This window comes from Pseudoliparis swirei, chromosome 12, assembly GCF_029220125.1.
Source record: "Pseudoliparis swirei isolate HS2019 ecotype Mariana Trench chromosome 12, NWPU_hadal_v1, whole genome shotgun sequence".
In the NCBI taxonomy this organism is placed as follows: domain Eukaryota; kingdom Metazoa; phylum Chordata; class Actinopteri; order Perciformes; family Liparidae; genus Pseudoliparis; species Pseudoliparis swirei.
Genome location: NC_079399.1, coordinates 19318789 through 19331030, shown reverse-complemented (window position 1 = coordinate 19331030; position 12242 = coordinate 19318789).

Below are 12242 nucleotides of genomic sequence, written 5' to 3'. Positions count from 1 at the left end.
TTTCCACCATATTATGTGTCTCAGGACACAGGAATTACAAGTTTCATGATATTTTCATGAATACCTGATGCTTTCATCACTTTACTGCCTCAAAGCTGTATGTTCTTGTTTTTATGCGCTTAAACTGATTTCCAGCCTGCACAGAGACTAAAAGTGGATTTTCCTAAAGAAGACAGATTCTCTTGATTTTCCACCATATTATGTGTCTCAGGACACAGGAATTACAAGTTTCATGATATTTTCATGAATACCTGATGCTTTCATCACTTTACTGCCTCAAAGCTGTATGTTCTTGTTTTTATGCGCTTAAACTGATTTCCAGCCTGCACAGAGACTAAAAGTGGATTTTCCTAAAGAAGACAGATTCTCTTGATTTTCCACCATATTATGTGTCTCAGGACACAGGAATTACAAGTTTCATGATATTTTCATGAATACCTGATGCTTTCATCACTTTACTGCCTCAAAGCTGTATGTTCTTGTTTTTATGCGCTTAAACTGATTTCCAGCCTGCACAGAGACTAAAAGTGGATTTTCCTAAAGAAGACAGATTCTCTTGATTTTCCACCATATTATGTGTCTCAGGACACAGGAATTACAAGTTTCATGATATTTTCATGAATACCTGATGCTTTCATCACTTTACTGCCTCAAAGCTGTATGTTCTTGTTTTTATGCGCTTAAACTGATTTCCAGCCTGCACAGAGACTAAAAGTGGATTTTCCTAAAGAAGACAGATTCTCTTGATTTTCCACCATATTATGTGTCTCAGGACACAGGAATTACAAGTTTCATGATATTTTCATGAATACCTGATGCTTTCATCACTTTACTGCCTCAAAGCTGTATGTTCTTGTTTTTATGCGCTTAAACTGATTTCCAGCCTGCACAGAGACTAAAAGTGGATTTTCCTAAAGAAGACAGATTCTCTTGATTTTCCACCATATTATGTGTCTCAGGACACAGGAATTACAAGTTTCATGATATTTTCATGAATACCTGATGCTTTCATCACTTTACTGCCTCAAAGCTGTATGTTCTTGTTTTTATGCGCTTAAACTGATTTCCAGCCTGCACAGAGACTAAAAGTGGATTTTCCTAAAGAAGACAGATTCTCTTGATTTTCCACCATATTATGTGTCTCAGGACACAGGAATTACAAGTTTCATGATATTTTCATGAATACCTGATGCTTTCATCACTTTACTGCCTCAAAGCTGTATGTTCTTGTTTTTATGCGCTTAAACTGATTTCCAGCCTGCACAGAGACTAAAAGTGGATTTTCCTAAAGAAGACAGATTCTCTTGATTTTCCACCATATTATGTGTCTCAGGACACAGGAATTACAAGTTTCATGATATTTTCATGAATACCTGATGCTTTCATCACTTTACTGCCTCAAAGCTGTATGTTCTTGTTTTTATGCGCTTAAACTGATTTCCAGCCTGCACAGAGACTAAAAGTGGATTTTCCTAAAGAAGACAGATTCTCTTGATTTTCCACCATATTATGTGTCTCAGGACACAGGAATTACAAGTTTCATGATATTTTCATGAATACCTGATGCTTTCATCACTTTACTGCCTCAAAGCTGTATGTTCTTGTTTTTATGCGCTTAAACTGATTTCCAGCCTGCACAGAGACTAAAAGTGGATTTTCCTAAAGAAGACAGATTCTCTTGATTTTCCACCATATTATGTGTCTCAGGACACAGGAATTACAAGTTTCATGATATTTTCATGAATACCTGATGCTTTCATCACTTTACTGCCTCAAAGCTGTATGTTCTTGTTTTTATGCGCTTAAACTGATTTCCAGCCTGCACAGAGACTAAAAGTGGATTTTCCTAAAGAAGACAGATTCTCTTGATTTTCCACCATATTATGTGTCTCAGGACACAGGAATTACAAGTTTCATGATATTTTCATGAATACCTGATGCTTTCATCACTTTACTGCCTCAAAGCTGTATGTTCTTGTTTTTATGCGCTTAAACTGATTTCCAGCCTGCACAGAGACTAAAAGTGGATTTTCCTAAAGAAGACAGATTCTCTTGATTTTCCACCATATTATGTGTCTCAGGACACAGGAATTACAAGTTTCATGATATTTTCATGAATACCTGATGCTTTCATCACTTTACTGCCTCAAAGCTGTATGTTCTTGTTTTTATGCGCTTAAACTGATTTCCAGCCTGCACAGAGACTAAAAGTGGATTTTCCTAAAGAAGACAGATTCTCTTGATTTTCCACCATATTATGTGTCTCAGGACACAGGAATTACAAGTTTCATGATATTTTCATGAATACCTGATGCTTTCATCACTTTACTGCCTCAAAGCTGTATGTTCTTGTTTTTATGCGCTTAAACTGATTTCCAGCCTGCACAGAGACTAAAAGTGGATTTTCCTAAAGAAGACAGATTCTCTTGATTTTCCACCATATTATGTGTCTCAGGACACAGGAATTACAAGTTTCATGATATTTTCATGAATACCTGATGCTTTCATCACTTTACTGCCTCAAAGCTGTATGTTCTTGTTTTTATGCGCTTAAACTGATTTCCAGCCTGCACAGAGACTAAAAGTGGATTTTCCTAAAGAAGACAGATTCTCTTGATTTTCCACCATATTATGTGTCTCAGGACACAGGAATTACAAGTTTCATGATATTTTCATGAATACCTGATGCTTTCATCACTTTACTGCCTCAAAGCTGTATGTTCTTGTTTTTATGCGCTTAAACTGATTTCCAGCCTGCACAGAGACTAAAAGTGGATTTTCCTAAAGAAGACAGATTCTCTTGATTTTCCACCATATTATGTGTCTCAGGACACAGGAATTACAAGTTTCATGATATTTTCATGAATACCTGATGCTTTCATCACTTTACTGCCTCAAAGCTGTATGTTCTTGTTTTTATGCGCTTAAACTGATTTCCAGCCTGCACAGAGACTAAAAGTGGATTTTCCTAAAGAAGACAGATTCTCTTGATTTTCCACCATATTATGTGTCTCAGGACACAGGAATTACAAGTTTCATGATATTTTCATGAATACCTGATGCTTTCATCACTTTACTGCCTCAAAGCTGTATGTTCTTGTTTTTATGCGCTTAAACTGATTTCCAGCCTGCACAGAGACTAAAAGTGGATTTTCCTAAAGAAGACAGATTCTCTTGATTTTCCACCATATTATGTGTCTCAGGACACAGGAATTACAAGTTTCATGATATTTTCATGAATACCTGATGCTTTCATCACTTTACTGCCTCAAAGCTGTATGTTCTTGTTTTTATGCGCTTAAACTGATTTCCAGCCTGCACAGAGACTAAAAGTGGATGTTCCTAAAGAAGACAGATTCTCTTGATTTTCCACCATATTATGTGTCTCAGGACACAGGAATTACAAGTTTCATGATATTTTCATGAATACCTGATGCTTTCATCACTTTACTGCCTCAAAGCTGTATGTTCTTGTTTTTATGCGCTTAAACTGATTTCCAGCCTGCACAGAGACTAAAAGTGGATTTTCCTAAAGAAGACAGATTCTCTTGATTTTCCACCATATTATGTGTCTCAGGACACAGGAATTACAAGTTTCATGATATTTTCATGAATACCTGATGCTTTCATCACTTTACTGCCTCAAAGCTGTATGTTCTTGTTTTTATGCGCTTAAACTGATTTCCAGCCTGCACAGAGACTAAAAGTGGATTTTCCTAAAGAAGACAGATTCTCTTGATTTTCCACCATATTATGTGTCTCAGGACACAGGAATTACAAGTTTCATGATATTTTCATGAATACCTGATGCTTTCATCACTTTACTGCCTCAAAGCTGTATGTTCTTGTTTTTATGCGCTTAAACTGATTTCCAGCCTGCACAGAGACTAAAAGTGGATTTTCCTAAAGAAGACAGATTCTCTTGATTTTCCACCATATTATGTGTCTCAGGACACAGGAATTACAAGTTTCATGATATTTTCATGAATACCTGATGCTTTCATCACTTTACTGCCTCAAAGCTGTATGTTCTTGTTTTTATGCGCTTAAACTGATTTCCAGCCTGCACAGAGACTAAAAGTGGATTTTCCTAAAGAAGACAGATTCTCTTGATTTTCCACCATATTATGTGTCTCAGGACACAGGAATTACAAGTTTCATGATATTTTCATGAATACCTGATGCTTTCATCACTTTACTGCCTCAAAGCTGTATGTTCTTGTTTTTATGCGCTTAAACTGATTTCCAGCCTGCACAGAGACTAAAAGTGGATTTTCCTAAAGAAGACAGATTCTCTTGATTTTCCACCATATTATGTGTCTCAGGACACAGGAATTACAAGTTTCATGATATTTTCACTTTTTTACTGCCTCAAACTGTATGTTCTTTTATTTCCCAATACACAGATTTTTCAATACTTTCCTCTTTTATGTCCTGTCTTTTATGATTTTTGAATACCTGATGCTTTCATCACTTTACTGCCTCAAAGCTGTATGTTCTTGTTTTTATGCGCGTAAACTGATTTCCAGCCCTTACTTCTCTTGATTTTCCACATTCTCTTGATTTTCCAGGAGATTAAAAGTCTCACAGATTTGATTTCATGATATTTTCATGTATACCTGATGCTTTCATCACTTTACTGCCTCAAAGCTGTATGTTCTTGTTTTTATGCGCTTAAACTGATTTCCAGCCTGCACAGAGACTAAAAGTGGATTTTCCTAAAGAAGACAGATTCTCTTGATTTTCCACCATATTATGTGTCTCAGGACACAGGAATTACAAGTTTCATGATATTTTCATGAATACCTGATGCTTTCATCACTTTACTGCCTCAAAGCTGTATGTTCTTGTTTTTATGCGCTTAAACTGATTTCCAGCCTGCACAGAGACTAAAAGTGGATTTTCCTAAAGAAGACAGATTCTCTTGATTTTCCACCATATTATGTGTCTCAGGACACAGGAATTACAAGTTTCATGATATTTTCATGAATACCTGATGCTTTCATCACTTTACTGCCTCAAAGCTGTATGTTCTTGTTATATGCGCTTAAACTGATTTCCAGCCTGCACAGAGACTAAAAGTGGATTTTCCTAAAGAAGACAGATTCTCTTGATTTTCCACCATATTATGTGTCTCAGGACACAGGAATTACAAGTTTCATGATATTTTCATGAATACCTGATGCTTTCATCACTTTACTGCCTCAAAGCTGTATGTTCTTGTTTTTATGCGCTTAAACTGATTTCCAGCCTGCACAGAGACTAAAAGTGGATTTTCCTAAAGAAGACAGATTCTCTTGATTTTCCACCATATTATGTGTCTCAGGACACAGGAATTACAAGTTTCATGATATTTTCATGAATACCTGATGCTTTCATCACTTTACTGCCTCAAAGCTGTATGTTCTTGTTTTTATGCGCTTAAACTGATTTCCAGCCTGCACAGAGACTAAAAGTGGATTTTCCTAAAGAAGACAGATTCTCTTGATTTTCCACCATATTATGTGTCTCAGGACACAGGAATTACAAGTTTCATGATATTTTCATGAATACCTGATGCTTTCATCACTTTACTGCCTCAAAGCTGTATGTTCTTGTTATATGCGCTTAAACTGATTTCCAGCCTGCACAGAGACTAAAAGTGGATTTTCCTAAAGAAGACAGATTCTCTTGATTTTCCACCATATTATGTGTCTCAGGACACAGGAATTACAAGTTTCATGATATTTTCATGAATACCTGATGCTTTCATCACTTTACTGCCTCAAAGCTGTATGTTCTTGTTTTTATGCGCTTAAACTGATTTCCAGCCTGCACAGAGACTAAAAGTGGATTTTCCTAAAGAAGACAGATTCTCTTGATTTTCCACCATATTATGTGTCTCAGGACACAGGAATTACAAGTTTCATGATATTTTCATGAATACCTGATGCTTTCATCACTTTACTGCCTCAAAGCTGTATGTTCTTGTTATATGCGCTTAAACTGATTTCCAGCCTGCACAGAGACTAAAAGTGGATTTTCCTAAAGAAGACAGATTCTCTTGATTTTCCACCATATTATGTGTCTCAGGACACAGGAATTACAAGTTTCATGATATTTTCATGAATACCTGATGCTTTCATCACTTTACTGCCTCAAAGCTGTATGTTCTTGTTTTTATGCGCTTAAACTGATTTCCAGCCTGCACAGAGACTAAAAGTGGATTTTCCTAAAGAAGACAGATTCTCTTGATTTTCCACCATATTATGTGTCTCAGGACACAGGAATTACAAGTTTCATGATATTTTCATGAATACCTGATGCTTTCATCACTTTACTGCCTCAAAGCTGTATGTTCTTGTTTTTATGCGCTTAAACTGATTTCCAGCCTGCACAGAGACTAAAAGTGGATTTTCCTAAAGAAGACAGATTCTCTTGATTTTCCACCATATTATGTGTCTCAGGACACAGGAATTACAAGTTTCATGATATTTTCATGAATACCTGATGCTTTCATCACTTTACTGCCTCAAAGCTGTATGTTCTTGTTTTTATGCGCTTAAACTGATTTCCAGCCTGCACAGAGACTAAAAGTGGATTTTCCTAAAGAAGACAGATTCTCTTGATTTTCCACCATATTATGTGTCTCAGGACACAGGAATTACAAGTTTCATGATATTTTCATGAATACCTGATGCTTTCATCACTTTACTGCCTCAAAGCTGTATGTTCTTGTTATATGCGCTTAAACTGATTTCCAGCCTGCACAGAGACTAAAAGTGGATTTTCCTAAAGAAGACAGATTCTCTTGATTTTCCACCATATTATGTGTCTCAGGACACAGGAATTACAAGTTTCATGATATTTTCATGAATACCTGATGCTTTCATCACTTTACTGCCTCAAAGCTGTATGTTCTTGTTTTTATGCGCTTAAACTGATTTCCAGCCTGCACAGAGACTAAAAGTGGATTTTCCTAAAGAAGACAGATTCTCTTGATTTTCCACCATATTATGTGTCTCAGGACACAGGAATTACAAGTTTCATGATATTTTCATGAATACCTGATGCTTTCATCACTTTACTGCCTCAAAGCTGTATGTTCTTGTTATATGCGCTTAAACTGATTTCCAGCCTGCACAGAGACTAAAAGTGGATTTTCCTAAAGAAGACAGATTCTCTTGATTTTCCACCATATTATGTGTCTCAGGACACAGGAATTACAAGTTTCATGATATTTTCATGAATACCTGATGCTTTCATCACTTTACTGCCTCAAAGCTGTATGTTCTTGTTTTTATGCGCTTAAACTGATTTCCAGCCTGCACAGAGACTAAAAGTGGATTTTCCTAAAGAAGACAGATTCTCTTGATTTTCCACCATATTATGTGTCTCAGGACACAGGAATTACAAGTTTCATGATATTTTCATGAATACCTGATGCTTTCATCACTTTACTGCCTCAAAGCTGTATGTTCTTGTTTTTATGCGCTTAAACTGATTTCCAGCCTGCACAGAGACTAAAAGTGGATTTTCCTAAAGAAGACAGATTCTCTTGATTTTCCACCATATTATGTGTCTCAGGACACAGGAATTACAAGTTTCATGATATTTTCATGAATACCTGATGCTTTCATCACTTTACTGCCTCAAAGCTGTATGTTCTTGTTTTTATGCGCTTAAACTGATTTCCAGCCTGCACAGAGACTAAAAGTGGATTTTCCTAAAGAAGACAGATTCTCTTGATTTTCCACCATATTATGTGTCTCAGGACACAGGAATTACAAGTTTCATGATATTTTCATGAATACCTGATGCTTTCATCACTTTACTGCCTCAAAGCTGTATGTTCTTGTTTTTATGCGCTTAAACTGATTTCCAGCCTGCACAGAGACTAAAAGTGGATTTTCCTAAAGAAGACAGATTCTCTTGATTTTCCACCATATTATGTGTCTCAGGACACAGGAATTACAAGTTTCATGATATTTTCATGAATACCTGATGCTTTCATCACTTTACTGCCTCAAAGCTGTATGTTCTTGTTTTTATGCGCTTAAACTGATTTCCAGCCTGCACAGAGACTAAAAGTGGATTTTCCTAAAGAAGACAGATTCTCTTGATTTTCCACCATATTATGTGTCTCAGGACACAGGAATTACAAGTTTCATGATATTTTCATGAATACCTGATGCTTTCATCACTTTACTGCCTCAAAGCTGTATGTTCTTGTTTTTATGCGCTTAAACTGATTTCCAGCCTGCACAGAGACTAAAAGTGGATTTTCCTAAAGAAGACAGATTCTCTTGATTTTCCACCATATTATGTGTCTCAGGACACAGGAATTACAAGTTTCATGATATTTTCATGAATACCTGATGCTTTCATCACTTTACTGCCTCAAAGCTGTATGTTCTTGTTTTTATGCGCTTAAACTGATTTCCAGCCTGCACAGAGACTAAAAGTGGATTTTCCTAAAGAAGACAGATTCTCTTGATTTTCCACCATATTATGTGTCTCAGGACACAGGAATTACAAGTTTCATGATATTTTCATGAATACCTGATGCTTTCATCACTTTACTGCCTCAAAGCTGTATGTTCTTGTTATATGCGCTTAAACTGATTTCCAGCCTGCACAGAGACTAAAAGTGGATTTTCCTAAAGAAGACAGATTCTCTTGATTTTCCACCATATTATGTGTCTCAGGACACAGGAATTACAAGTTTCATGATATTTTCATGAATACCTGATGCTTTCATCACTTTACTGCCTCAAAGCTGTATGTTCTTGTTTTTATGCGCTTAAACTGATTTCCAGCCTGCACAGAGACTAAAAGTGGATTTTCCTAAAGAAGACAGATTCTCTTGATTTTCCACCATATTATGTGTCTCAGGACACAGGAATTACAAGTTTCATGATATTTTCATGAATACCTGATGCTTTCATCACTTTACTGCCTCAAAGCTGTATGTTCTTGTTTTTATGCGCTTAAACTGATTTCCAGCCTGCACAGAGACTAAAAGTGGATTTTCCTAAAGAAGACAGATTCTCTTGATTTTCCACCATATTATGTGTCTCAGGACACAGGAATTACAAGTTTCATGATATTTTCATGAATACCTGATGCTTTCATCACTTTACTGCCTCAAAGCTGTATGTTCTTGTTTTTATGCGCTTAAACTGATTTCCAGCCTGCACAGAGACTAAAAGTGGATTTTCCTAAAGAAGACAGATTCTCTTGATTTTCCACCATATTATGTGTCTCAGGACACAGGAATTACAAGTTTCATGATATTTTCATGAATACCTGATGCTTTCATCACTTTACTGCCTCAAAGCTGTATGTTCTTGTTTTTATGCGCTTAAACTGATTTCCAGCCTGCACAGAGACTAAAAGTGGATTTTCCTAAAGAAGACAGATTCTCTTGATTTTCCACCATATTATGTGTCTCAGGACACAGGAATTACAAGTTTCATGATATTTTCATGAATACCTGATGCTTTCATCACTTTACTGCCTCAAAGCTGTATGTTCTTGTTTTTATGCGCTTAAACTGATTTCCAGCCTGCACAGAGACTAAAAGTGGATTTTCCTAAAGAAGACAGATTCTCTTGATTTTCCACCATATTATGTGTCTCAGGACACAGGAATTACAAGTTTCATGATATTTTCATGAATACCTGATGCTTTCATCACTTTACTGCCTCAAAGCTGTATGTTCTTGTTTTTATGCGCTTAAACTGATTTCCAGCCTGCACAGAGACTAAAAGTGGATTTTCCTAAAGAAGACAGATTCTCTTGATTTTCCACCATATTATGTGTCTCAGGACACAGGAATTACAAGTTTCATGATATTTTCATGAATACCTGATGCTTTCATCACTTTACTGCCTCAAAGCTGTATGTTCTTGTTTTTATGCGCTTAAACTGATTTCCAGCCTGCACAGAGACTAAAAGTGGATTTTCCTAAAGAAGACAGATTCTCTTGATTTTCCACCATATTATGTGTCTCAGGACACAGGAATTACAAGTTTCATGATATTTTCATGAATACCTGATGCTTTCATCACTTTACTGCCTCAAAGCTGTATGTTCTTGTTATATGCGCTTAAACTGATTTCCAGCCTGCACAGAGACTAAAAGTGGATTTTCCTAAAGAAGACAGATTCTCTTGATTTTCCACCATATTATGTGTCTCAGGACACAGGAATTACAAGTTTCATGATATTTTCATGAATACCTGATGCTTTCATCACTTTACTGCCTCAAAGCTGTATGTTCTTGTTATATGCGCTTAAACTGATTTCCAGCCTGCACAGAGACTAAAAGTGGATTTTCCTAAAGAAGACAGATTCTCTTGATTTTCCACCATATTATGTGTCTCAGGACACAGGAATTACAAGTTTCATGATATTTTCATGAATACCTGATGCTTTCATCACTTTACTGCCTCAAAGCTGTATGTTCTTGTTTTTATGCGCTTAAACTGATTTCCAGCCTGCACAGAGACTAAAAGTGGATTTTCCTAAAGAAGACAGATTCTCTTGATTTTCCACCATATTATGTGTCTCAGGACACAGGAATTACAAGTTTCATGATATTTTCATGAATACCTGATGCTTTCATCACTTTACTGCCTCAAAGCTGTATGTTCTTGTTTTTATGCGCTTAAACTGATTTCCAGCCTGCACAGAGACTAAAAGTGGATTTTCCTAAAGAAGACAGATTCTCTTGATTTTCCACCATATTATGTGTCTCAGGACACAGGAATTACAAGTTTCATGATATTTTCATGAATACCTGATGCTTTCATCACTTTACTGCCTCAAAGCTGTATGTTCTTGTTATATGCGCTTAAACTGATTTCCAGCCTGCACAGAGACTAAAAGTGGATTTTCCTAAAGAAGACAGATTCTCTTGATTTTCCACCATATTATGTGTCTCAGGACACAGGAATTACAAGTTTCATGATATTTTCATGAATACCTGATGCTTTCATCACTTTACTGCCTCAAAGCTGTATGTTCTTGTTTTTATGCGCTTAAACTGATTTCCAGCCTGCACAGAGACTAAAAGTGGATTTTCCTAAAGAAGACAGATTCTCTTGATTTTCCACCATATTATGTGTCTCAGGACACAGGAATTACAAGTTTCATGATATTTTCATGAATACCTGATGCTTTCATCACTTTACTGCCTCAAAGCTGTATGTTCTTGTTTTTATGCGCTTAAACTGATTTCCAGCCTGCACAGAGACTAAAAGTGGATTTTCCTAAAGAAGACAGATTCTCTTGATTTTCCACCATATTATGTGTCTCAGGACACAGGAATTACAAGTTTCATGATATTTTCATGAATACCTGATGCTTTCATCACTTTACTGCCTCAAAGCTGTATGTTCTTGTTTTTATGCGCTTAAACTGATTTCCAGCCTGCACAGAGACTAAAAGTGGATTTTCCTAAAGAAGACAGATTCTCTTGATTTTCCACCATATTATGTGTCTCAGGACACAGGAATTACAAGTTTCATGATATTTTCATGAATACCTGATGCTTTCATCACTTTACTGCCTCAAAGCTGTATGTTCTTGTTATATGCGCTTAAACTGATTTCCAGCCTGCACAGAGACTAAAAGTGGATTTTCCTAAAGAAGACAGATTCTCTTGATTTTCCACCATATTATGTGTCTCAGGACACAGGAATTACAAGTTTCATGATATTTTCATGAATACCTGATGCTTTCATCACTTTACTGCCTCAAAGCTGTATGTTCTTGTTTTTATGCGCTTAAACTGATTTCCAGCCTGCACAGAGACTAAAAGTGGATTTTCCTAAAGAAGACAGATTCTCTTGATTTTCCACCATATTATGTGTCTCAGGACACAGGAATTACAAGTTTCATGATATTTTCATGAATACCTGATGCTTTCATCACTTTACTGCCTCAAAGCTGTATGTTCTTGTTATATGCGCTTAAACTGATTTCCAGCCTGCACAGAGACTAAAAGTGGATTTTCCTAAAGAAGACAGATTCTCTTGATTTTCCACCATATTATGTGTCTCAGGACACAGGAATTACAAGTTTCATGATATTTTCATGAATACCTGATGCTTTCATCACTTTACTGCCTCAAAGCTGTATGTTCTTGTTATATGCGCTTAAACTGATTTCCAGCCTGCACAGAGACTAAAAGTGGATTTTCCTAAAGAAGACAGATTCTCTTGATTTTCCACCATATTATGTGTCTCAGGACACAGG